The 27538-nt window shown below is 36.0% G+C and overlaps 1 protein-coding gene and 1 pseudogene across 1 annotated transcript in view; one reads left to right on the forward strand and one right to left on the reverse strand.

The window, feature by feature from the left end:
- LRRTM4 (leucine rich repeat transmembrane neuronal 4) overlaps nucleotides 1–27538 on the forward strand; it is a 1027999-nt gene that overhangs the window by 555286 nt on the left and 445175 nt on the right.
- Nucleotides 17515–25565, reverse strand: LOC125108805 (60S acidic ribosomal protein P0-like; annotated as a pseudogene).

The raw sequence follows: 27538 nt of genomic DNA on the forward strand, positions 1-27538 counted from the left end.
GTTAAAGGGGTAGAAGAAGAATAAATGAAGTAAGATGGGATTGGGAGGGAGACAAATCATAAGTGACTCTTAATCTCACAAAACAAACTGAGGGTTGCTGTGGGGAGGGGGTTTGGGAGAGGAGGGTGGAGTTATGGACTTTGGGGAGGGTATGTGCTATGGTGAGTGCTGTGAAGTGTGTAAACCTGGTGATTCACAGACCTGTACCCCTGGGGATAAAAATATATTATATGTTTATAAAAAATAAAAATTAAAAAAAAAAAACTGTGACAGCTATTACAACCCAACAACATAGAATAAACTGAACTTGGGACTAGACATTCAAATTAACATATCACAAATAATTAATCTAGTTTTCAAACATGAAGCATATTTACCTATGTTGTTCTTGATAAAATAATGGTTGTTTAGTAAGGTAGTATATACTCTTAGATAGATTTAAAGAAAATATATTTAAAGGAAATAAAGTATTGTTGTTTTCATATTTACTTAAAAAAAAAAAAAAGATTCTCCACTCCCTTTTCCTCTGCCCCTCCCCACAATGCTTTATCTCTCTAAGAAAAAAAAAAAGGGAGGGGAGGGACGGAGGGAGGAAGGAAGGAAGGAATAAAGGAGGAAAGAAGGAAAGAAAACAAAGAGTTTTTGGTGTCTGTGATGGTTTAAGTTACCCAAAGATAAAAGAGCCATCACGAAAGACAATGGGTTGAATGACCCCATGAATTGGATCTAAGCAACAGGTGTTGGTTTTTTTTTTTTTTTTTGGATTTCAAATGTTTGTAGTTTCTTCTAAACTAGGCTCAAAAGTAGGTGATGGATAAGTTTTACCCTTTTAATTAGCAATAGCCTCCTCCAAAAACATGCATCACATTCTAATTTTTCTGGGTTTACAGAATCACCATTGTTTATTATAATCACAGCAAAGTGTTTAGAGATGTGGAATCTCATGCTTTGAGTCAACTTGCAAAGGGCATTTGTGCATCTTACTAAGGACAGTGAGATGTAATGCTTTAGGTACTGAAATACTAGGCCCATAAGGGTAATTGTGGGAGGAAAAAAACAATACTTGCCAAATGATGCTGAGCCAGAAAGTGTTGGAGTCCATATGGCATACACTACTTCCTAACCTGACTTCTACAAACTGATGAAATAACATACTGTGGATGGGGTATTTATAGCCCCCACACATATCTGGGTCTTTTCTCTCCAGCTATATTGGGATAACTTCCCCTTGGCTCCCTTTAAATATACCCTGAAATTCATATTTCTGGCTTTTTATTTTTCTTGCCAATTCTTCCTATACACCTTTATGGAGTTTTGGGAAAATCTTTTCTTAAGTGACATTTAGTGCTCTACCACCCTGATTTTTCCAGCAATTGCAGTCTGTTAGCTCTTGCTATGAGATACTTGATGAATGAAAAACACATTTCAGGGGTGCCCATCAAGCCTGTATGTCTATCCATATGATGAATTTTTAAGATCAGTACAACTGTCATAGGATAGTATTACATGCAAAGAAGATATTTTTGATTTAATAATGGGTGCTTAAACTCCTCATTTGTTCATAAGTTTAATATTTCTATAAGTGTTTCACAGGTATAATCTCTCTTGAGATTATATTTCAAGAAGCAGTGACAAAGGGGAAGTGTCCTAAGGAAACTGAGGAGATCCAACTGTCTTTACCCAAGATCACATTGTTGGTTAAAAGTCAGCAGAGGTGCTACTACTATCCCATACTCAACCCTCCAGACAGGAGGAGAATCGGGCTTTGAACCTTGGACTTCTAATTATAAGTTCACTGCTCTTTTCACTATGCCATGTGACCTTTCCAAGTAAAATGCCGCATCTTTCCAGCATGATAATTAGCTTTCAGTGTGACTTTGAGGCAGTGATTTTTCCCAGGGAGAAAGAGAGAGAGTGAGAGAGAGAAAGAGAGATGGTGGGGAGCAGAAGAAGAGAAAAATCCCAAATGAAACCCTCGGTTAACCCCAGCAAATGAATTTGATTTATTTTTTTTATGAACCTAATCAGGACTGGAATTAATCTGAAATGAATAGCTACCGTTTTCTCATCTTGAGTTTGCCATATAAAGCTACTTTTAAAAGTACTCAGTGACATTTTAGAGTAAATATGACGAGCAAATGTAAATGTAATTGCACGAGTCATATATGGTGTGAGTCATTTGTAAAGTTCACTACGAATGAGCTATATTGCACAGAATCCATTTGTCACTTAAGAAAATGAGATCATCTGCTTTAACATATGAAAGGAGGAATTTAACAGCACATTAAACTCAGTCCAAGCCAGAAAATGTCCAAATTACTACTCCCCAGTGGTTTGGGTTCAAATAATCTAACCACAAGGATATTCCCCATCCACTCTTCTCTTGACACATGCTGGTAGAGAAAAGGCGTGGAGCATCTGAATAATATGTTTTAATATTTTATGTGTTTGAGAAGATATCTGAATAAAAGACAGATGGATATATCTTCTGTTTAGCTTCACTATTTTATGTCTCTATCCTATAAATTTTCACAGTATTCAAGTTCTAATTTTCTGGGAGATACTATGTAATTAGCCAAACAATGATTTTCTTTGTGATATAATTGGCCAGATCAGAAAGAGAAAGGTAAAAACTTATGCTGAACTACAACAAAGTATGCTTCATTTCTATGCAGAGATACTAAAAGCTGGAAATAGTAAAATTTATTTTCCCAGAAAATAGGCTCTGTGTGCCATTGTTGCTGTCTGTAATTGGTTTTGAATATAACAGTCTCCAAAAAGTGAAAGTAGAGAACAATGAGGTACGTGCCCCATTATAGAAAACTATTTCAAAATGCACATTTTGGATTATTCCTTCTGCACTGACATGTGTGCTGTAGTTCTAAGTCACTGGGCTTGCCTGTTTTGTTTTAAAGGTGGACATGGAAGATCACAGAATTCTGATAGAAGATAAAAAAAAAAAAAAAACTATCATATCTGGGACAAAGTGAAATAAGACAACTAATATGCTTATCCACACCCTGCCCTCTTTCCCTGGACTCTAAATTTGGCTTCTTCTCCTCATTGTTTGTCTTTGGCATTGTTGAGCACCCCTATCCCATCCTTTATCAGAGAGAGTTCTCCGATCTACTCACTGCTAGAAGATACTGGTTATTTCAATATCCCATGTTCTTCCTTGATTCTAAGCTTTTTCCTTCCATATACTCCAGCAGGTAGGGTTGGAAATAAACATGTCTTTAGAATAGAAAAGTATATATATATTTTTTTAAGATTTTATTTATTTATTTGTCAGAGAGAGAGAGCACAAGCCCGCAAAGTGGCAAGCAGAGGCAGAGAGAGAAGCAGGCTCCCCACTGAGCAAGGAGCCCAATGCAGGACTCGATCCCAGGGTCCTGGGATCATAACCTGAGTCGAAGGCAGTGGCTTAACTGACTGAGCCACCCAGGCATCCCAGTATATATTTAAATTTTGTAGTAGTTATATGTCTATATTTATTTCTTAGGATAAAATTCCTTCTTTCTTCCTTCCCTGCCTCTGTTGTTTCTTTCTGTTTTTCTTTGTAGCTTTTGGCATTATATATTTTTATATGTAATGCTTGTCTGACACTCTGAAATGGTCAATTTGGAAACTTTTAAACAAGCCAAAAAATAAAAACACTACCTTATTTTAATAAGTAGAATTATAATTGTGTGGTAAATGTAGAGAACAATATAGAGCTCTTTAACTACATAGATTTAACTCTAGAAGCAGTAGCTGAAGATAGACTTATTTTATTTGGGATCATACAAATCAATTCAAAGGAATTACTACTACATAAATAGTAGAAGGGCTTTAAAGATTTTATTTTAAGGGCTTTAAAGATTTATTTTAAAGATTTTATTTGTTTATTTGAAAGAGAGAGACAGCAGAAGCCGGAAAGGACAGAGGGAGAGGGAGAAGCAGACTCTCCACTGAGCAGGGAGCCTGACATGGGAATCCAGGCACGCCAAGGATTGTCTTAAGTGTGGGGAAGTCCTGTGAAACTCATCTTAAAAGCCGAATACATGTAAGCAGTTTTTTCCCCCCAAGACAAAAACCTCTAAGACAATCTCTCATTGGGGTGCCTGGGTGGCTCAGTCAGTTAAGCGTCTGCCTTCGGCTCAGGTCATGATCCCGAGGTCCTGAGATCAAACCCTATACTGGGCTTCCTGCTCAGCAGGGAGCCTGTTTCTCCCTCTCCCATTTCCCCTGCTTGTGCTCTCTCACACTTTCAGATAAATAAATACAATCTTAAAAAAAAAAAAAAAAAGGAAAAAGAAAAGAAACTCTCTCATTATGGTTTGATTTAATTTGGTGTCACATTAATCTTCAGGGTCTATGAAATTTCCGATGCTTGCAGTTGTCACTCAGGCTGAGTAAAGGGAAACACAGGTGAGGTCCAGCACGGGGAGGAATGCATTTGTAGATGCCTAGAGGCTCATCTCCTTCTGTAGATCTTCTGGCAACCACACGAGAGCTAAAATAGTTTTTAAAGCCCTTCTACTATTTACATAGTAGTAAGTCCTTTGAATTGATTTGTATGATCCCAATTTTATTTTCTGGGGCATTTTTGCACAATAGCATAGCCTACAGAATAATTCTTTCTGATTATCAGTTATATTTTTAAATTATATTCAAGAACATTTACTGAATGTCTATGGATTGCATCAGACTATATTTGGTTCTATAAAAAATCAACAATTAATTTAACACCAATTATGGAAGAGACTGATCAATGCCTTGGAGACAGAAGAGAATCAAAACATTATAGAATACCGCCTTCATCTTATGGAATTTTATAATCTAACTTGAAAGTTATAAAGAAATCCCTGCAGGAACAAATAACAATGCAAATCAGTGTAGGTGGGTACTAAGTGTGTGGCACAGAGAAGCGCTGTGGAAGTTTTAAGGCAGGAGAGTATTTATAAGCAGCCAATGTGGCTTATGGATACATCGGGATGGCTTTAAAAGGTCCCTAGCAACCATCTTTTTTTTTCTCTTCTCTTCTTTCTTTTGCCTTTAAGATGTACACTTTGAATTTTGGATAGCATGTGATTTCCATCACTGTTAGGAGTCTAGTATTCTTGCATATTAATGCTCCATCTTTGTGTCCTTTACAGGCCCTCCCAGAGCCTGACACGTGCCCTGGTAGCCACGGTTAAGTGAACAGAACCCATGCACAGTGAGAGCCACCAAACCCTCATTACTTTTCATTTGCTTTCAGGCATACACTCTGTCAAGCTATGTGGGTTTTGGAGTTCTAGGAAAGAAGGTGGGACCTAATAATAGTTATTTTTATTTAGCATGTCTGTGGCTCCCTTTATATTCATTTTAACAGTTAGATATCCAAGCCTATAGTAGATGTTGTGAATGGGTCATAATATTAAAAATCCAAAATTTATTTTAATGATAGTAGTATAGCCCAAAAAATCCCTAAGATCGTGCATTTAATGTAATAGCAGTAATAGGAGTGTTTTTGTTGTTTTGGAGTTTTTTTGTTAAAGCCTTTTGACACACTGTAACTTAGGTGTATTAAGGTCACTTGGAAATCACTGATTGAGTACCTAAATTTTAGCCTTTGAATACATTAGAGGAAAAAAGTGCCATAGAGGTATAAAGTATTCCCCAGCACCAAACTGAAAGCATTTTTGTTGATTCTAAAAAAAAAAAAAAAAAAATCCCAACCATAAAAAAATATGGTTAGGTGAGAAAATTTATCATCCAAACACCATGACCTTTATTGCACTTGTGGTTTCAACATGCTCATCTGCAGTCTGAGATATTTCTCCGTAGGTACAGATACAGCAGAAAACCAAACCCCCATTTAAAATCACTGAATGAACATTAAAACCCTTGGGTTCCATTTCATCTATATGCTCATTAACCTTTTTGTGATCTCTTAACATATAGTGTGAGTAACAGAAAAATCTCCTGCTTTATTGCCAAAAAACTTAACGTCACGTGTGTGTGTATGTGTGTGTGTGTGTGTGTTCACATTTGAAAGAGAAAGCAAAAGAGAACAAGAATATGAGGACTTTGGAAATGTAAAATTTAGTATTATTTCCCCAGAGTGAACATAAATGCTGCCAGAGTAATCAAATTAATGAATCCCAAGCATTGTTAGCTTCTATTTTTAAGAGAGACTGAAGAAAAACACATTTTTGGGGAATAATTTCCTAAGAATTTTCTTATATTTGAGGTAAGAAAGAGATAGACATCTTGCATCTACCAGTACAGGAAAAAAAAAAAAAAAAATGCTGGTTACAGAACATTAGGATACATAATTGGCCAAGTATTTTGTAAAAAGCAATACATGATAAATATCTAATTAGCAGTTTAAGAATCTCATAAGTTGATCTATTTCTAAATCCCTTTGGATATGAAAAGCAAAACAGAAAACTGCAAAAGAAAACTTTAAATATTCCTATGGCATCTTTTATGTATTGGCCTTGTTATTTTGTTTCTAAAGAAGAAGTATAAGATTAGAACAGAGCATTGTGTTTTTTTTCCTCCTTACACATTTTAAAAACCTTAAATCTAATTCCCTGAAATTTCTTAATTCACTCTCCAACTTACCAGATTTTGTAAAGAATGACTCCCACCTAAAGTTTACCCAAACCTTTAGGTTATCTTTGTGTGTATGTGAAGGTGTTGTCCAGATGAGTTTAAATATTAGCTTATTGTCTTCCATATGCTGAATTCATATCAAAATGAAAATAAGGTTTAGTGGCCAAAATTTTGCCATAATGATTATAAATTTGGGGTAATAGACAATACAGGGTAGAGGTCTGTTTTCTTGAGGGTGCTTGTTCACTGCATAAGAGAATCGGAACTGTTGAAAATAAAACAGATGTCTGAAAAATTATCAGACTTGTATTTAATTTATGCAGTTTTCCCATTAATAGCATTATCTATTTAACACATCCATTACATATCCTCAGTGTTAATTTAGGCAGAAAAAATGTAGCAACTTCAAAAGGAAATCTTCCATTAAATTAAGGATATTGACTTTAATGGATGTCCCAAATAGACATGAAAATTAACAGGATGAAAAAACAAGTTGATTAAAAGTGGTCCCATTATAATTTGTTATGCCACATAGAATGAAAATATTAAGATGGAATTCACTTAAAAAAGTGCCAGTGAAAGCTCTTTGTACTTTAAAATGCATGACTTTAAAAGCTGTCAAATCATAGAATCTTATGTAAAAATATGTCTTTCTACAACTCTGAATAAACCTGTGTCTTGCCAAAAAAACCCTTGATATTTACAAGATTCACTTTGTTTTGATCATCAAGGAATCGGAAATGGTGATCAATTCACTTGTTTAAGGACCTCATTTCATGGAAATTCTGTACCATCTCAGATGGGGGCGAATTGCTGTTCCTTTCTGCTCCCACTTTCTCCTCTTTCTGTATCTTACACTTCACAAATATCTATTATTATGTTCATCAGATTGCTTGAGATTCTTTTTTAATGATTTATTCTTTTAGACATCAACATCTTTCTATTTCTCAAGACACTCCTAATAAAGTATCAGGATGCCTGAGTCATCAACTAACAAACAGCTCAATGAAAGTCACAGGTGGCAAGGATTATCCAGCTAGGGTGGAGAAGGAGAAGCAAAGACCCACGCAAATGGGCACAATACAAGGCAGGGGAAAGGTGGTTTAACAGGGTGAAAGGGAAGTTGAGTGGGAACCAAAGATAAACTACCTTTTTTTTTTTTTTAAAGATTTTATTTATTTATTTACTTGAGAGAGATAAAGAAAGAGCATGTGGGCATGTGTGGGAGGGGCAGAGGGGTAGGGAGAGGAAGAATCTTAAGCAGACTCTGGGCTGAGTGCAGAGCCTGACACAGGGCTCGATCACATGGCCCTGGGATCAGAACCTGAGCCTAAATCAAGAGTCAGATGCTCAACCAACCAAGCCACCCAAGTGCCCTGACAAATTGTCCTCTGTTATGATACTGAGTGTATCTAGTTCGGCAATTTAACTTACTAACTTTTTTAATCCACTGATTCATCTGTTAAAACTTTTATTGAACACTTATAATCTGATTGGCTTTGTGTAGGCAGGGAACATATGAAGATAAATATGAGGGAGTCCCAATTCGGTCTAATGTAATTAATGAGCTGTAATTGTAAATTATCGCATGATAATACATTTTCAATTATTCATTTATGATATGCTTACTGAGGGCCTTCCCTATACAGCGCACTGGCTAAAGATGTCAAACAACATTACTGTCTTTAAGGAGCTATCTAGTGGAAAAGGACAATATTAATTATAAAGCCCCATGGAATATGTATAGTGTATCATGTGTTGATAAATGCACAGAGAAAATAAGTGTTACAGAGGTAATGGTGATGATGCTTATTCAGAAAAGGGGAGGGATGGTTGGGATAAATTTTAAAGAAGAGTTGGAACATGAGCCTTCTTGAAGGAGAACTAAGAATTAACTAGGCAGAAAACTCTAAGGAAGGAATTGGATATTCTGGGCAATGAACACACCAAGTACAATGGCTTGGAGATGTTAAACGACATGATGTAGTCAAAGAAATTTAAGTAATACCTTATGTTTGAATTACCTGTGCTTGTAGAGTAAATATACATAAAACTCGATGACGGAGGCATGTTTTGGTGGGAGGTAGGAATGAAAAATGGTGGAGGGTAAGAATGGGAAAGTAATCTGTTACTGGGTCACAGAACACTTTTAATCCTATATGAAAATGTTTGACCATCAAGCAATAAATAATAAGTGGTAGCAAAGCATGAAAGGACGGACAAACAGCATAATCAAATTGATCCTGCAGAAACTTCGGCCTGAGTGTTAGCCTGGCAAATGAATTAGAGGAGGGTCAGTAGAAGTCAGGAAGATCTTTCAGGCGGTTTTTCATGGCCTAGACTCTAGGTAGCTAATGAGGCATGAACTAGGAAAAGGGGATGGTATCAGAAATCTAAGTGGTCAAATAACAGTGTGGAAGAAGAATAACATGGGCTGTAAAATGAGGGTCCTTGAGAGTCAGGTTCCTGAAAAGGAGTAGACATTTCTTTCAGAAAATATCCTAATAAATTTTAATTCCCCAGAGTCTTCTATTATATGTTTATTACTACACAAAATTAGAATTATCTTCTTCATAGAAAAGGGCATCTAGAGGAGAACCAAGCAAGGGTGACCTTATTTTCACACCGGTCATCATGGAGACACCTGCATCTAAATAATCTTTTAGTGGACATGAAGGAAGGGCAAGAGGGTGCCGTTTCACAACCTTCCTTGGCAAACCGGGAACAAGACCTATCACCATTTTAATTTTTTTTCTTCCAAAAAGCCCTAACTTTTCAATTTTCTAGGTCACTTTTCTAAGCTGTCCCTTTCTTTCTTAAAACCAGTGACCCAAATACATAACTTATTAAGGTGGAGGTTTTTCCTTGTGCCCAAGCCTCTGCAGAGGGATGCAGATGAACAGGTGCTGCCTTATCTGTCGATCCAGACATTTGCCACAGTTCAGATCTTAAGTCGTCATCTTACCACTTTAGTGCGTGACTGTGGTCAGGGGACCTCAACTTCTGTGTCTCTCAGCAATCGCAAGTAGGAAAGACACTGCTGAATCGGCGTGGAAAGCATGGTCCTCTGTGAAGCCCCCATGTTGCTTAGTAACCAGGAAGCATAATTCAGAATTTAAGGAAGTGAGGCTCCAGGAGTTTAGTCTAAGCTCTTTCTAATAAAGCGCTGCTCCCAAAGATAAAACATTTAACTTGTCAGTCTCTTTTATTTTTTGATTTTTGTTAAATGCTGTAAATACGCTTCCTATAAAATGCATGCAAGGCAAGCACAGATTGAGCAAAGCTCTTTGTGCTCTGAAAGAAAAAGAAACTAGGAAAGAAAAGAACTTGACAAAAGTCCTTGTTTACAAGTGAGCTCTGTATAATCATGCTCTGTATAACTAAGCACTTTTCCCCCCCTTTCATTAAAGTCATTCGTGATTATCAGCAACTGGTATATTTGAATTTCATTTATATTTGTTAGTGGTACTGGCTTAGAATGTCTAGCAGACACTCTGATTCAGTAAGTTTCATGTAATGACATATAATCTATTGTCGTCCTTTCATTGGTGAATGCTTGTCGTTAACAACATAGTGTGCTTATTGCCTTCCTTTACTTTGTCTTTTGACTATCATTTTATCTCTCCAACATATTACCAGTAACCTAGTCCTATTTACTGAGCCCCTTTTACTTGCTACCATTCAATTTTACTTGCTACCATAAAGAATGTTAAATTCTTTAACTTTTTTTTTTTTTCTTTTAAGAGAGAGACACTGAGGAGGAGCAGAGGGAGGGGGAGAGAGACCTCAACCAGGCTTCACACCCAGCATGGAGCCCAACATGGGCCTCAATTTCATGACCCTGAGATGAGACCTGAGCCAAAACCAAGAGTTGGACACTTAACTGACTGAGCCACTCAGGCGCCCCTGTGTGCTGCCATCCCTAATAAATTGTGGGTCTATCTAACCAGATCTGTCGTGTCCTGTTTTACAAAGTCAGTTTAGGGAAATGGACATTTAACCAACTAATCATATGAATATATATAATCACACCTTGTAATAGTTGGTTTGAGTGAAAAATGCTGGAGTCTGTGAAGAATTTATAACAAGAAAACCTAAAGTAGACAAAGGGAAAAATGAAGCATCAGACAAGATGCCCCAAAAGAAATAAAAATTTGAGATGGAATATGGAAAACAAGTAGAAAGTAAGAAAAGAGAGGAGAGAAAGAAACAGTTGCAAGTGAAGGAATCAGTGTATACAAATTTCAGTGGTTCTCATCTGGTTAAAACATACATATTTGAGCCCCACCCAAAAGCTTATGTTTCCGCAGGCCTAAGTCAGAGTCCATGAATTTGCACATATTGCATTTCTAACAAGTTTACAGGTGACACAGCCCATGCTGGACAGGAGAGCATACTTTGAGAACCACTGGCTTAGAGAATTAGAGAAAGGTCATTATGGTGAGTCCACAGTTAACTATGGAACAAGTGAATGAGAAGACAGAAATGTAGAGAGAAGACAGATGAATTAAACCCTTAAAAGATTTTTTTCATAGTTTAAAGAGCAGTTGGGATGACTTGGTGGATTTTAAACCAAGAACTGAAGTGATGACATCTGTCTTTTACAAAAAAAAAAAAAAAAAAAAATTCCTGGGTATATGGTGTGCAGAATGAATTGAGGGGAAGTAAGAAGAATTCATGATGGAAAAGCCTGTTGGGAGATTGTTCCAGGGATCAGAGGAGAGCAATGGCAGGGTGATAGGAATGGCAGGGCAAAGATTTAGAGAGATATAAGGGATAATCAGTAGGGTAAAAAGTCAGTAAGACTTGATAATAATTTCAGTGTAAGAGTATTAGAGAGGAAAGAATTAAGAATGACTCCCAAGAATTCTGTTTCCTGGTACCCAGATTGTAGTGTGTGGTACTATCCATCGAAGAAGATTCTTGAAAGAAGGACAGACTGAAAGTGGATGTGATGAAAGGGGAATTATAATGTCGATTTAGGAAATTGAGGGTTTTGTTTTGTTTTGTTTGGGGGTTTCTCTTTTGGGTTTTTTTGGTGGGGGAGGGGAGGTTTTGTTTTATTTTGCTTTTTAGTGGAAATGTCAAATGCTCATTTAGATATACTTGGATTTAGACTTGGAACTGAGATGAGAAGTAGGTGCTAAGAATAAAAATTTGAAAGTCATTGACCTATTGATGGAATTTGGAGTTTTGTCTATGGATCAAGTCATCAAAGATTTAAATAGAGAATGAGATTACAAAAAGTCTTAGACTAGTTTAAGGAAACAAAACTAGACAGCAAAGAATAGGAGCTAATAAAGGAAACTGAGAATAGTAGAGATATAGGTAGAAAAAATAATACAGTGCTGTGAGATGTCTAATCATTTTCAAATGGACTTTGACTTAGCATTATTTTCCCACTCTGAAGATGTTTAAGATCCTTTACTTAACATCAGTGCTCTGATGTTCTATGAGCATTTACTGAAACTTTTTCTAATCTTTTAAATTCTCTTTTTGGAAAAATTTATTGTCTAAGAGGATGAACTTAAAATTCATAGTCCATAGCTGGATATTTTTTAACTTGAAAATGGCATTATCGATAAATCTGCTGGAAAACAGTTCTAAACAAGAACTACCAGGGCAAACTGGAATATATGGTCTCTCCACATTCGTCATAGAATGGAACTCCTAATCAGTGTTTTTAATTTTCTACTATATTTTCACTTATTTTTAATTGCTTCACGTTCAACTTTCTGGGAGATTTCTTCAATAATCATTGAAACACTAAAAAGCTTATTAGAAGATTTATTTGGGGAAATTTTATTCCTATGGCTTTATTGGACAGAGATCAAGAAGATAGCAAGGCATGACTTATTTTGGGGTCCCTTTCCCAGACCAGGTATCAGTATTTCAGTATTCTTATTTGTTTCCTCTAGATGATAAAATTTATTCAGCCATCTTCTAGTGTCTGGTCTCTTTTCAGGGAGCAGATTGGGATAGAAGAGAGGGGTCTCAGAGTTTAGCCCATGTCAGCTTGCACTCACCCTGGGTTCAGCCAGATGCCTTGCCTCTGCACACCAGTGGTTCTTACCTCTTCCACATTCAGAGCCTCCGCAGCTCTGTCCACCTGCAGTATTGTCCCTCTGCTTCCTGCAGTCAGAAGGACTAAGCCTTTCAGATGATTTTAGCACCAGTCTCTCACCATCCACTATCATTCCTGCTGGACCATCTCAGGAGATTGGTGGGACAAATAGGTCCTTTTCCTATCAGAATCTTCTCTGTAGACCCTTGGAATATAAATTCATCCACTCTACTAAATCATTTAAAACTTTTTTGTCTTCTTTGTTTTCCAGAAATTAGTGGAAATATTATTTTGGTCCAGATGTCTACTTAACATTTTTACAAGTAAAATTTACTCCACTTGAAATTTATTTTGCAATATAATTAGGTAAAAACCTTCATTATTTTTTCTGCTAAAAGAATCAGTTGTTGTAGTGCAATATATTTAATTATCCATTATTTTCTCAGCAATTAATGATCCTACTTTTTTATAGACTAAGGACTTTATACGCTTCCTTGGGTTTGAAACTCTTTTTCTCAAGGTTTCATATGTATTAAATCAAATGATATTATATGTAAAACTTTGAAGCATGTTACTTTGAACATACTACTAATACAATAAGTATTACTGTACTGTTTTCTTCTCAAATACAATAGAGTAGTTAAAATACAACTTTATAAATATGCTGAACAAGTAGAACACAGAAGAAAGCTTTGCATTTTATATCATTGTTCCTTTTATTCCTCTGTTGTATTGAGCCGCAGCTCTCCTTTGTCCTTTCCTTAGCATATTATGATGACATGACTCCCTTTTAATTTTAAGGCTTTCTCAACTTATAAAAGCCATTCACTGTGACTTCTTTTGGTGGATGGCTCATTATATTTTCCAAGACCCTGTTGTTTTACCATCTTTGAAAACAAATAAAAATGACACTTCTAAACACTCCACTATAACAAATTAGATTTATTCTAAAGAGCTCAGTGAACAGCATTTTGAATGAGATCCATAATGGGCTTTTTAATTAAATGAATATAGTCATTTCATAGAGGCAATTCTCATTAGTAGAGCAGTATTGAGATGACCATTTCATTCTAATTGTGCTGTGTGTTTATATAAGGGGACTCATTTTAGGGTTGGTTTGAATAGATTTATATCTAATCATGTCTTGACACTAGTGCACGTTTGAAAGGTAAATATCACTGCTTTTCCAAAAACAAATAGTAAATAAAACAGTAGAATAAAATAAATAAAAATATTTCCCCCTAGTAATTTGCTTTTCTTTTATTTGAATTGGGTGGAAGAGAAATTCGATTTCGTATATCATCTTCTATTCATTACTTGGCTTTCTTTTTATTTCTTTACCTTTGGTAATGGACTGAATGTGTCTCCTAAAAGTTCATTATACTGAAACCCTAACCCCCAGTTTGGTTATATTTGGAGATGGGCCTTTAAGGAAGTAATGAAGGTTAAATGAAGTCATAAGGGTGGGGCCCTGATCTGATAGGATTAGTGTCCTTAAAATAAGAGACACCAGAGAGGTCACTTGCTCTCTGTCTCCACATTCATGAACCCAACTAAGGCCATGGAGGCCACTTACAATGGAGAATTCTGTAAACAGCATGCCAGGAAGAGTCTTCACCAAAAACCAATTGTAATGTAGCCAGATCTCAAACTTTCAGCCTCCAGAACTGTGAGAAAATGATTTTCTGTTGTATAAGCCACTAAGTCTGTGGTATTTTTATGGCAGCTTGAGCTGGCTAATGTGCTTTCTTATGTACAGTTCTGAAATGCTAATATTCTGAGTTACTGTGAGCGTAGATGTATAAATGCTGTATACAGCTCCAAAGACAAATATTAAAGAAGCATGAACTTAACATACCTTTTCACAAGTTTGAACCTCCATTACATGAAGTGTTTTCATTGTATAGATACCATTAGGACAAGGTACCAAGAAATGTTGGGACAATTTACAAGAGGAGAATGTGATTCCAGGTCAAATTATCTAGACATAAAAATGTGTACCCACATGACTTTCTTATATAGAGTACAGTGTGAAAATTTGGGGTGAAGAGTAACTTTCTGGGGTCAGGAGGACACCAAAAACACTACCTCAACTAGGTCATTAAGGGTAACATTCTCTGTGATGTCATCTCAATGGTATATACTCTTAGTATGATGTGATATGCCTGCCTAAAACCCATAATCATAGTTTAACTATGAGAAAACCAGCAGACAAACCCACATTTAAATCTAGCCTACAAAATACCTGACCAGTACTCCTTGAAACTGCAAAGGTCATCAAAAACAAGGAAAGTCTGAGGAACTGTCACAGTTTATAGAGTCTAAGGAGACAAGAAAAATAAATGATAGGGTCTTCTAGATGGGGTCCTGGAATAGGTAAAGGGATATTAGGTAAAAACTAAAGAAATGCAAAAAAATTGTGAACTTTAATGAATAATAATATATCAGTGATGGTTCATTACTTAAGACAAATGTACTGTACTAAGATGTTAACAATAGGGGAAACTGGGTGAGGATTATATGAGAAATCTGCACAGTACTATAACTTCTCAGTAAATCTGAAAATACTTGGAAATCAAGTTTATTGTACATGTGAGGGTTGCTATATGTTTATTTGTTTTTAGTCAACAAGTTTAGTCAACAAAGTCAACAAGACCCATAGACCAGGATAGAGAGACCCCTTTCTCCAAAGATCAGTAGTAGTCCTAATGCTGTTAGGAATCCTGCACAGACTCTCACTCATGTTTCATCCTAGGTTCCTGATCCCAGGTACTATGTGGATTAGTCAGGAGAGAGGTTTTTTTTAAGTGGCTTAGAGTAATCCAGTTTTATTTCATTCTCACATTTCATTTCCAGCTTGGGACACCAAGGGGATCTGCTCACTCAAGTACCAAGGATTATTGGGAGCTTCATCCAACAGTATGAACTTAAATGAACTTCCAGGTTCACAAGAACAGGAAAAGATGTCCTGGATAATTTCCCAGAGGAATTCCACAGCTTTCATCTAGAAATGATGCATGTTACTTTTCCTTATCACCCACTGACTAGACTTTGTCATATGACAGTTGCCAGCTGCAAGAAGATGTAGAAAATGTAGGGAAAAAATAGGATATTTGGTGAGCAGTAAATTTACCATTGATTCATATTTCCTCATTTTTTAACTATTCCTTGGTTTACATTTATCTATTTTTTATCACTACCAAAATATTTGAGAACACTATTTTTATAACTGCTTAGTCTTTGATACTCAAAATACTCTCAGTCTCTTCTCTGGAGGAACTGTGAAACCCAAACAGAGTTCAATTTCTCAGCATCTCCTATGGACTACACACAATATTCATGCTTCCTCCAATTTGTGCCTGCCTAAGACTTACCATTGGAAATAATAATAAGAAATATGAAATGACTGTATGTGTGAATATAGGAAATTATTAATTTAAAGTTATTGCCTAGGGATGGGGAAAAGTACAAGTTACTCTATGGTTCATCTCCTGAAATCATTTCTTTAAGATTGTCTCCAATTCCAGTGTCACCAATTAGTATAAGGTCCCCAAATGCATTTTGACCAGGTTTGGTGAGGCTTTACTTTCATAAGGAAATTGCCCTCTTGCCTTCTAAATTGGATAATTGCAATTCTAAAAATCCACTCAGAAATGTAAATGCTCAATCGCCTATGAAAATGCTGTTTTGACATGCACTTATTGCATCTGTGCCTATGAGTATAGTCGAATTAGCTTTTGCTTCTTGGTACAAGCTCAGTTTATATTTACCTTTCTTAATAACATCAAAAATGGAATGATGACAAATTAGAATCCCTTTCATGATGTGGTAGTTAATGGCCATTAGAAAAATATATTGACAAATTTTGACAAGAGGTGGTTTAATATCTAAATATTACCACCCATTTGTGGAGTGTTGTGTTTTGAATCACAGCTAATCATTAAAACTCGCTTGTATAGGATATATTCTAATCCCTGATATTCAGAGTACATATCATTCTATATTGAAAGCAACCATTCAACTAACCAAATACACACAAACGTACAAATACAATTTCTTGAAAGTTCCACTCTTATTTATTTATTTATTTATTTACTTAATTTCTTACTTACTCATTTACTTACTTATCTCTATACCCATTGTGGGGCTTGAACTCAAGACTCCAAGATCAAGAATCACATGTTGTACCTACTGAGCCCATAAGATGCCCCAGTTTTAATCCTTTCACTTATAGGTCAAGTGGTAAGGAAAATCTAATGTAGGAAATTTGGAGAGGATGCTCATATACACTTGTGCTTTGTTCATGTTTTCAATCGCTTCAGCATCTTCTCTAGGAAATTTCAGATAAGTATATTCTTTACCTCTGTAATCTGCTGTGACTTACAAATTTGTAAAGCTGAATATTGTGTAGATTCCAGAAAGATTAGTTCTCTGTTAAAAATATAATAGAGACTTTTATAATCGTTTCATATAGAATTTTCTCCTGGTACTAAAAGGCAACCTATGATCTATTAGGCTGATCTTTTTTTTTTTTTTAAAGATTTTATTTATTTATCTGACAGAGAGAAATCACAAGTAGGCAGAGAGGCAGGCAGAGAGAGAGAGAAGGAAGCAGGCTCCCTGCTGAGCAGAGAGCCCAACGTGGGGCTCGATCCTAGGACCCTGAGATCATGACCTGAGCCGAAGGCAGCGGCTTAACCCACTGAGCCACCCAGGTGCCCCTTAGGCTGATCCTTTAATTCACATCTTAAACCTCCTGACCCTGAACTTTTGCTTGTTTCACCAAATAGAACATCCTCTTTTCCTTTCTGCGTTTCACTATACAGTTCGAATACTTAACTGTAGAGTTATGAGTCTATTTTGGCCTACAAAGCTCTTAATGTGGGCTCTTCTGCTGAATCTCTTTGTTCATCAAACATACAGGTGTTCTACATGGAAAGGACGAAAAGTAACCTGATTATAGCAACATTGAGTAAATTATTTGCTCTTGATCTTGCAATTGTTGTGCCATGTGTATTGAAACACATTCATAATCTTAATCCACTTCTCTCCATTCCTGGGTCTTCACCTAGACCACTCTTATTCATCCTTCATCTATAACTTCAGAAAAGATCCTCTCACTTTTTTTTTTATAACTTTTTAGATTTACTTATTTACTTATTAATTTGAGAGAGAGAGAGAGAGAGTGAGCAGGAGGAGCAGAGGGAGAGGGAGAGAGACTCTGAAGCAGACTCCATGCTGGTGCTCTCACTTTTTAATTCTGATCTGGTCTCTTACTGTTGACCTCCATTCTCCCCCTACCTACTGTCAAGGAATGCATCACTGCTTAACTGCTTGTTCATTTGTCTATATCCTTCTTAGGTTTCCCTTACAAGATGGAACAATTCTATTTTGATTTTTTATTTGATTATTTTTTTATTTGATTATTATTGCTTCATCAATGTAAACCTTGAAACATAGCTAGCTCTCAAGAAATTGCTATTGAATGAATGTTACCTAGCCAGTTAATGTAAGAGCCAGGATGCAAAGACCATACAGAGAGTTTTCAGGTGTCATTCACCTAGTTTCTCCCAGAGGTTACATCTCACATGGCTATACAGCAATAGCAAACTAAGAAACTGTTAATACGGGGCGCCTGGGTGGCTCAGTGGGTTAAGACGCTGCCTTCGGCTCAGGTCATGATCTCAGGGTCCTGGGATCGAGCCCCGCATCGGGCTCTCTGCTCAGCGGGGAGCCTGCTTCCTCCTCTCTCTCTGCCTGCCTCTCTGCCTGCTTGTGCTCTCTCTCTGTCAAATAAATAAATAAATAAATCTTAAAAAAAAAAAAAACTGTTAATACAATAAAAAGTGAGTATCGTTGTATGACATTGCATCACAAGTATGTGTTCATGAAACCACTACTTCAATACAAAACATACAGAACTACTTCATCACTATCAAGACTCACATTCTGCTATCCCTTTATGGCCATACCCAAATCCCTTACCCCTTACTGCCTTGTTCATTAAACCCTGGCAACCATTAGTCAGTTCTCCCTTTCTATAACTTTGTTTTAAGAATGTTATGTAAATGGGTTTATACAGTATGTGACCCTTAGAGACTGGCTTTTTTTTTTTACCCACTCAGGAGAGTGCCCTTGAGAATGATCCAAGTTGCTGCATATATTGGTAGTTTGTTCCTTTTTACTGATTAATAGTATTCCATGATACGTAGATATTACATTTTGTTCTTCCATAGATAAGTAAAGTAACATTTTTGTTGCTTTCAATTTGGGGCTGTTACAAAGAAAGTTGCTATAAAAAATTATGTACAAGTTTTTGTGTGGATATAAGTTTTATTTCTCTGGGATAAATGCCCAGAAGTGCAATTGATCTGTTCTATGGTAATGTATATTTTATTTTTTTAAGAAACTGCCTAGCTATTTTTTGTAATAACTCTGCCATTTCACATTTCTACCAGCAGTATATGAGGGATTGAGTTGTTCATGGTTTTTTCTTTTTTTAATATTTTATTTACTTGTTTATTTATCTATTTATTTATCTATTTATATTAGAGAGAGATAGAGGACAAGCAAGGAAAGAGCAGAGGGAGAGGGGAAGAGAGAATCCCAAGCAGACTCCCCTCTGAGTATGGACCGCCCCCCTCCACCAAGCCAAGGTGGGGCTCAAGAGCCTGAGATCACAATCTAGGCAGTAATCAAGAGTTGGGCTCTTAACTGACTGAACCATCAAGCACCCCGGGATTGAATTTCTCTATAGTCTCACCAGCATTTGGTGGTGTCACTACTTTTAATTTTAGCTCTTCCAATAAGTATGTAGTGATATCTCATTGTGGTCTTAATTAGCATTTCCCTAATGGTTATTGATATGAAACCTCTTCTCTTACATGCTTAAATGTTATCCGCGTATCTTCTTCAGGGAAAGAAGTCCAGTTCATCTTTTTTTTATTTTATTTTATGGACTGTTTTTGGTGTCGTGTTTAAAAACTCTTCACCAAGCCTGAAGTCCCAAAGATCTTCTCCTACATTTTCAAGAAATGTTATAGTTTAATGTTTTTATTTAAATCTACTGTCTACTTTGAATTAAGTTTTGTGTAAATTGTGAGGTTTACGACAAGATTCATTTTTTTGCCTCTGGGTGTCATATTGCTCTAGCACAATTTGTTGAAAAGGCTTTTTTCTCTTTGTCAAAAAATTCCGTTGGCTGTACATCTGTGTGTATGGATTCTTATCCCGTTCTTTTGATCTGTGTGTCTTTGTCTTTGCCAATACCACAGTCCTCATACCATAGCTTATAATAAGTCTTCAAATTACATGGACTGGCAATTCCTACCACTTTATTATATTTTTCAGAAATGTTATGGATATTTTACTTCTTTTGCCTTTCCATATAAGCTTTAGAATAATCTTGTATATACTATGAGATATCTTGCTAGGATTTGATAGGAATTGTGTTGCATATGTATGACAATTAGCAGAAACTTGATGTCTTTCCTGTGTTGAGCCTTCTAATTCATGAACATGTTATATGTTTTCATGTATTGAGATCTTCTTTGGTTTCATCAGCATTTTAAAATTTACAACACTGGAATGTGTCGTACATATTTTATTAGACGTATATGTAGGTGTTACCTTTTTCTTGAGGGTGTGGAACTGGTATTGTTTTTTTAATTTTGATCTTGATGTGTTCATTGCTAGTATATAAAAATGCAATTGACTTTTTAAAATGTTTACTTTTTTAAATGCTAAAATTAAAAATGTTTATGTTGTACTATGTGACATTTCTGACCTTGCATATAAATTATAGAACTGTTTTGTAGATTTTTGACATTTTCTGCATAGGCAGTCAGGTCATCTGCAAATAGAAATTATTTCTTATTTTCCAATCTGAGTGCCTTTATTTCCTTTGCTTAACAGTATCCTGTTAGCTACAACTTCTAATTCCATGTTGAATAGCAGTGGTGAGACTGGATAAACATGTCTTATTCCTAAACTTAGAGGAAAAAGCATTCAGTCTATTACCACTAGCTGTAGATTATCTATAGTTTTCTCTTTTTTTTTTATCAAGTTAGAGAAGTCTCTCTCTTCCTAGTTTTCTAAGAATTATTATCATGAAGGGGTGTTGAAATTTGACAGTGCTTTTTCTATATCAACTGATAAGATCATGTAATTTTTTCATGAAATTTTTCTTTCTTATCCTTTTAATATGGAAGGTTATATTTCTTGGATTTGGAATATTGATCTAGTTTGGCATCCCTAGAATAAATTAATTTGTTATAATGTACTAATTTCTTGTGTTTTTCTGAATTCTATTTGCTAACGTTTAATTCGGAATTATTTTTGTCTGTATATGTGAGGAATATTGATCTATTGTTTCTTCTCTTCTTTACTTCTTTACTTCCTCCCTCCTTCCTCCTCCCTCCCTCCCTTCCTTCCTCCCTTCCTTCCTGCCCTCCTTCCTTCCTTCACTCCTTTTCTCTCTTTCTTCCTCTTTTTCTTTCTACCTTTTTGTCATCTGGATTTGTATTAGAGTAATTATTAGCTGCATAAGATGAGTTGGAAAGTCTTCCCTCTTCTATTTTTTATATGAGCTTGTTTAAAATTAGTTCTTTTGTTGTTGTTGTTATTGTTAGTTCTAAAATGTTTAGTATACTTTTCCAATGAAACAATTGAGGCTGGAGATTTCTTTTTTCATAATTTTATTAAATAATTTAATTTCTTAAAAGTTATGGAGGTGTTTACATTATTTATCTATTTCAGGTTGGCTGAGTAGTGCTAATTTGTGCTTTCAAGAATTGGTCTATTTCCTCTATGTTGTCAAATTAATTTGTGTAGAGTTACTTATATTGTTTCTTATTATCCCTTTGATACCAGTAGAGGCTATAGAGATATCTCTTATTTATTCATGACATTGATGCCATCTCTTTTTTTCCTAATCTGTTACACCAGAGATTTGTCAGTTTTGCTGATCTTTTCCAAAAACCAGATTTTTTTATACAGATTTTCTTCATTGTTTCTCTGTTTTCTCACTTCATTAATTTCTGCTAGTTTTGTTTCTTTGTTTATTATGTCCTTCCTTCTCCATGTTTTGGGCTTATTTTTGTTCTTCTTTATCTGGTTTCCTGATACAAAAGCTTAGGTTACTGATTTGAGATTTTTCTTTCTTCCTAATATAGGCATCTAGTGATATGCATTTCTCTTTATCACCACTTTAGCTGTATCCCATATATATCGATATGTTAATTTCATTTTCCTTCTGTTAAATTTGTCCTTTTTCTGTTTCCTTTAATATTTCCTCTTTGATATCTGTATCACTTAGAAATAGAGTTTCAAGCATTTGGAGATTGTCCTATTATTGCTCTAATATTTATTGGTTTTCTACTCTGATGCTATTGTGGTCAGAGAATATACTACGTATGGTTTAAGTCCTCTTTAATAGTTTGAATTTGTTTTATGGTTAAGATATGGTCTATTTTGATAAATGTTCTGTGGATATAATTTGTAATTAGGTTGTATATCTTATAAATGTGTATTAGATCCTGTTGGTTAATAACAATGTTGAGTTCTTTTATATTTTTGCTAATTTTATGTCTAGTTGTCTATCCCTGCTTGAGAGATGGATGTGGGAAGGTTAACTGTAATTGTGGCTTGGCCTATTCTCTCAGTCTACCTGTTTCACTTCACGTATTTTGCAGCTTTGCTGTTTGGTGTATACACATTCAGTATTGGTATCTTACTGGTAGATTGGCCCCTTTATCACTATGTAATAACCCACTCTGTTCCTGGTAAATTTCTTTGCTGGGAAGTCTACTTTGTCTGATGTATTAATACAGCCACTCCTGTTTCCTTTGATTATTTGCATAATCTTTATAAATACTTTGACTTTCAACTTCCATATGTCATTATACAGGTATTCCCCACTGTTTGCATGTTTGCATTATGCCACTCCACTTTTATGAAAAAAAATCTACATTAGTACCTGTTTCCATTAACCTAAAGAAATCCTAAGAGGATTTTCACTTTTATGAAAAAAGGCAAAAATAACATTCAGTGTTTCTTTTGTTGTGAGTCGTTACAGAGATCGTGCCAACCAGTCGCAGCGAGAGTTGTAGCACCAAGCTCCTTCCCTAGCAACTATGCTCAGCATCTCAGCATCAAGCCTCCCTAGCTCTGAACTAAGTCTATGAGCATCTGTTTTTTTAATCTTGATTTATTTTGTGCATCCATTAGCAATGTGTCCTTAGGAGTCAGAAAAGCCTGAGAGAGGTTATTTTGGGAGTCTGGGAATGCTAGAAAAATTTTTGTATATAAACTAATGATAATTGCTTTTTCACTTTATGCCATGTTGTGGCTTATGAAAGTTTTCATAAGAACACTCCATTTATAGATAGTGAGGGAAACCTGTATTTTAAGTGACTTTCTTATAAATAACATACAGTTGCATCATATTTTTAAATATACCCTTCCAATATTTATTTTTAATTGTAATCAGATTAGTTACATATAATGCAATTACTGATATGTTAAGAGCTTATGACTATCATTTTATTTTTTGTTTTCCATTCATTCTCTTTGTTTTTTATTTCTGTGTTTTCTTTTTCTTCTCTTCCTAGAGGTTACTTGAACATTGTTTAGAATTCCATTTTATCTGTGATGTCTATAAGTGTATCTCTTAAGAATTTTTTATTTGCTTTACATTATATATTGTATCTACATAACTTATAACAGTCTACTGGTATCAACATTTGACTAGTTTGAGTAAAGTATGCAAAATTTTCCTACCCTTACATCTTTCCACCTTACCTCAGTTATAATTATGTTAAATATTTCCTATATATTCACTGAGAGCTAAAGTAGATAATTTTATAAATTTTGCCTCAAACATCAGGTATAATTTAGAAAACTTAATAGGAGAAGGGAAGTCTATTGTATTTACCCATAATTTTGCTTTCTGTTTTTTTGTTGTTGTTGTTGCTGTTGTTTTTGTCTTTCCTTTTTGATGTTTAGATAACTTCCTTAAGTCATCCTTTCAGAGTAAATCATCTGGGAACAATTCTTATTCATTTTTTTTTCTGCTCTTTTGTCTATTTTGTTTTATTTTCCATCATCTGAGACTGTCTTGAATTCCTTTATTCTTGAAGTCTATTATTCTTGGGTGTATATTCTTGGGTATAAAGTTCTTTTATTTCAACACTTTAAAATGTACTACTTCTGGGATGCCTGGGTGGCTCACTTGGTTAAGTGCCTGCCTTTGGCTCAGGTCATGATCCCAGGATCCTGGGATCTAGTCTCCATTGGGCTCCTTGCTTAGCGGGGAGCCTGCTTCTTTCTCTGCCTAATGCTTCCTCTGTTTGTGCTCTCTCTCTCTTGACAAAAACAAAACAAAACAAAACAAAAAAACCCAAAAAAACAAAAAGAACAAAAAAATCTACTTCCTTTTGGCCTCCATGAATTCTTTTTCTTTTTTTAAAGAACTAAGATATTTCTTTATTTTAAATCTTTTACTTACTTGTGTAATACAATGATCACTGATCACTGACACACTGAACAGTCATCCCAAGAAACAGAACATCTCTAACAACTTTTACTCTTTTTTTTTTAAGACTTTATTTATTTATTTGACAGAGAGACAGAGAGAGAGGGAACACAAACAGGGGGAGTGGGAGAAGGAGAAGCAGGCCTCCTGCGGAACAGGGGCCTGAGGAAGATCGGTTGCTTTTCGGTGATTGGTGAAAGAGACCAAGTCCCTTATCCTTGTCTGACTCCTCGGACTCTTCCTTTGCTTCAGCCTTGGTTGGGGCTGCAGCAGCAGGGGTGGCACTGGTGGTGGTGGCCACAGGAATAGCAGCCACAAATGCAGATGGATCAGCCAAGAAAGTCTTGACCTTTTCAGCAGTAGGAAGGTGCAGTCAGTTGCCACAGACAGAGCCTGGACCTGCTGATATGATGGCAGAATGAGGCACTGATGCAATAGTTAGGTAACCTGTCTGCAGACATACACTGGCAACCTTGGGGATATTTTCCATGAAGCAAGAATGCAGTTTCCTCTGTGATGTCAAGGACTTCAGGGCTGTAGATGCTGCCATCGTCAAACACCTACTGGATGATTATCCCAAAGGAGAAGGTGGAGGTGTTCAGCATGGCAAGCACTATGACTTCACTGGCTCCCACTTTGTCTACGTGTTAAATGTTTGCACATCACTCAGGATTTCAATGGTACCCCTGGAGATTTTAGTGGGGATACCTAAAGCCTGGAAGAAGGAGGTCTTCTTGAGCCCCAGACCAGTGTTCTGAGCTGACACAAATACTTTACATGGAGCTTTGGCACCAGCACAGGTGACAGCTGGGACCTTATTGGCCAGCAGCATGTCCCTGATTTCAGTGAGGTCCTCCTCGGTGAACATAAAGCCCACATTCCTCCTGATATGAGGCAATAGTTTTCTCCAGAGCAGGCTGGTTCTCCAGATGCCTTCAGATGGCCTTGTCTATCATGGTGTTCTTGCCCATCGGCCCCACAGCCTTCCTGTGGAGAGCCATATGGATCTGCTGCATCTGCTTAGAACCAATTTTGCCTGCTCCCACAATGAAGCATTTTGGTTATTCACCTAAAAGTCAGATGATCTCAGAGCATCTGGGTGGCTTAGTTAGTTGAGCATCTGCCTGTGGCTCAGATCATGATCTCAGGGTCCTGGGATCGAGTTCCATGTCAGGCTCCTTGCTCAGTGGGGAGTCTGCTTCTCCCTGTCACCCTCTCTCACCCACCCTGCTCTCAATCTCTCAAAAAAATTAACAAAATATTTATATATATATTTATATGTATGTATACACACACACACACACACACACACACACACACAAGTTAGACGATCTCAAGCAAGTATTTGGAGTTCTGGATTACCCTATCTTCCCTGGGTATCATGGTGGTGCATCAGGGTGGTACCATGCAGGGTTTAAAGACAATGTCACTTTCACGAGGATATGTGGAAAGAGGAAAGGCAAATTTTTATAACTACCGGAGAGTGGAAGTCTAGACATTTGTTGGTGTGAGTAAAGGTGGGGCCACATTTTTTTCTGTGCTGTTTGGATAAAGTAGCTGTTTTCTAAGTTTTTGTTTGTTTGTTTTAAATCTTGCTAGACTGTCCCTTTTATAAGCCTTTTAAAACCAAACAGGAGCAAACTTTTGTTAGGGCTTTTATTGTCTGTGCCCATTGACGTTTACAAGTTACTAGCTTTTGTAACACCAAGTCTGCAATATATAAAGATAAAAGAAAACCCACAGACTTCAGCATTGTTATTTCCTGGATGCCAAGGTTCCTTGCCAGTCTGCCTTCTTCTCTCCAGTGTTTTTTACTGTAGTTAGTAGAAAGAGTAGAGAATTTCTTCACTTTTTAGGAGAAAGAAGTCTTTGCTTATTCCTTTTAATTTTGTTATCAAGGTTTTAAGTGATTAATTTCTAAGTCATCTGGATTACATCTTTAGCAGTTTGGTTTCTTGGTTGCTGTTATTTTGGTTTTTTAGGTTACATCACATTTTGAAATTCTTATATTTCTAATGATGTACTTTTGATGCCACAACTTATGTATTATAGATTGAAAGATAAATAAGTGTGTGTGTGTGTGTGTGTGTGTGTGTGTCCCTCTTCCCCAAATTGTGTAGATTCAATTGTCTTATAGCTTTCTGATGCAGAAGAAAACTCTGCCATCAATATGTATGTATGTACTTATATATGTATATGGTTCAGTGTGAATTGGATATGTGTTTGTCCTTCCAAAAATACTTAGAAAATTTTATTTGTTTTCTTTATCCATGACATTCAAGACTTCCTACAGGGATAGTATAAAGTTGAGATGCTCTCTGTATTTATGTTACATGGTAGATTTCAGGCTATCTTGATCTCCAGATTCAAGTGTTCGTTTACCCCAGAAAAATTCATTTTACTACTTCTTTTTTTTTTTTTTTAATTAAGACTGGGGTGATTTATTAATCTTGTTTTTTTTTTTTTAATTTTTACTATCACTTCCTGACCATTGATTTTCATTTTGTTCTTGACTTCAGTCTGTACTGCAAATTGTATTTTAGGGTATATTCCATGTGCCTTCCTTGCTCTCATAATTTATATTCTCTTTTTCTTTTTTCTTATGTATTTTGTGAGACATTTCTTAAAATTGACATTTAATTTACTCATGTGGGTTTCTATAATATCCAATATTCTGTACACTCCCTCCATTACAGGTTTTACATCCATTATCATATTTTTCATCTGAGGTGAAACATTTGTTTCTGTGAACAGCTGGCACAAGAATTCCTCTTAGAGAGAAAACTCTTTCGAAAAATATTTTGCCTTATGTGTGAGAAGCTAAGGGAACACTCAGGAAACAGGAATGATTGCTGAATTGTAATTTGTGAGAGGCGCAGTGGAGAGAATCAAGGAGGTTATGGATAATTCTGAGACACTCATCATGGCTTTCTGGTGGGACTCTAGCACATTTTCACCATATAGATGTTTGATTAATCAATTTGATTAATTTTTGTCTGTTTGTTTGAAAAATGGAAGGACTGTCATGTTTTATGTTAAGGCCGATTGTTAGGGCCAGTAAATAATGTAAGACACAGGAGAATGTAGTCTCCTTAGTATTAGCATAGATCCTTGGGAAACCCTTGGACTTCCAAGAGCTATGAAATTGATGGGGAGGGGAGAACAATCAGATGCAGAAGAAATTCCAGGCCATTTTTCAAAGACTTAAAAGCCAGAAATGGACCAATACAGAGGAAGACTATGTGAAGAGAGAGGGTGACGATGACCATGAACAAGGAGAAAGTCCTCAGAAGAAATAACCTAGTAAACACCTTGATCTTTGACTTCTAGTTATCCAGAATTGTGAGAAGACAGAT

This window comes from Lutra lutra, chromosome 9 (genome assembly GCF_902655055.1).
Source record: "Lutra lutra chromosome 9, mLutLut1.2, whole genome shotgun sequence".
NCBI lineage: Eukaryota > Metazoa > Chordata > Mammalia > Carnivora > Mustelidae > Lutra > Lutra lutra.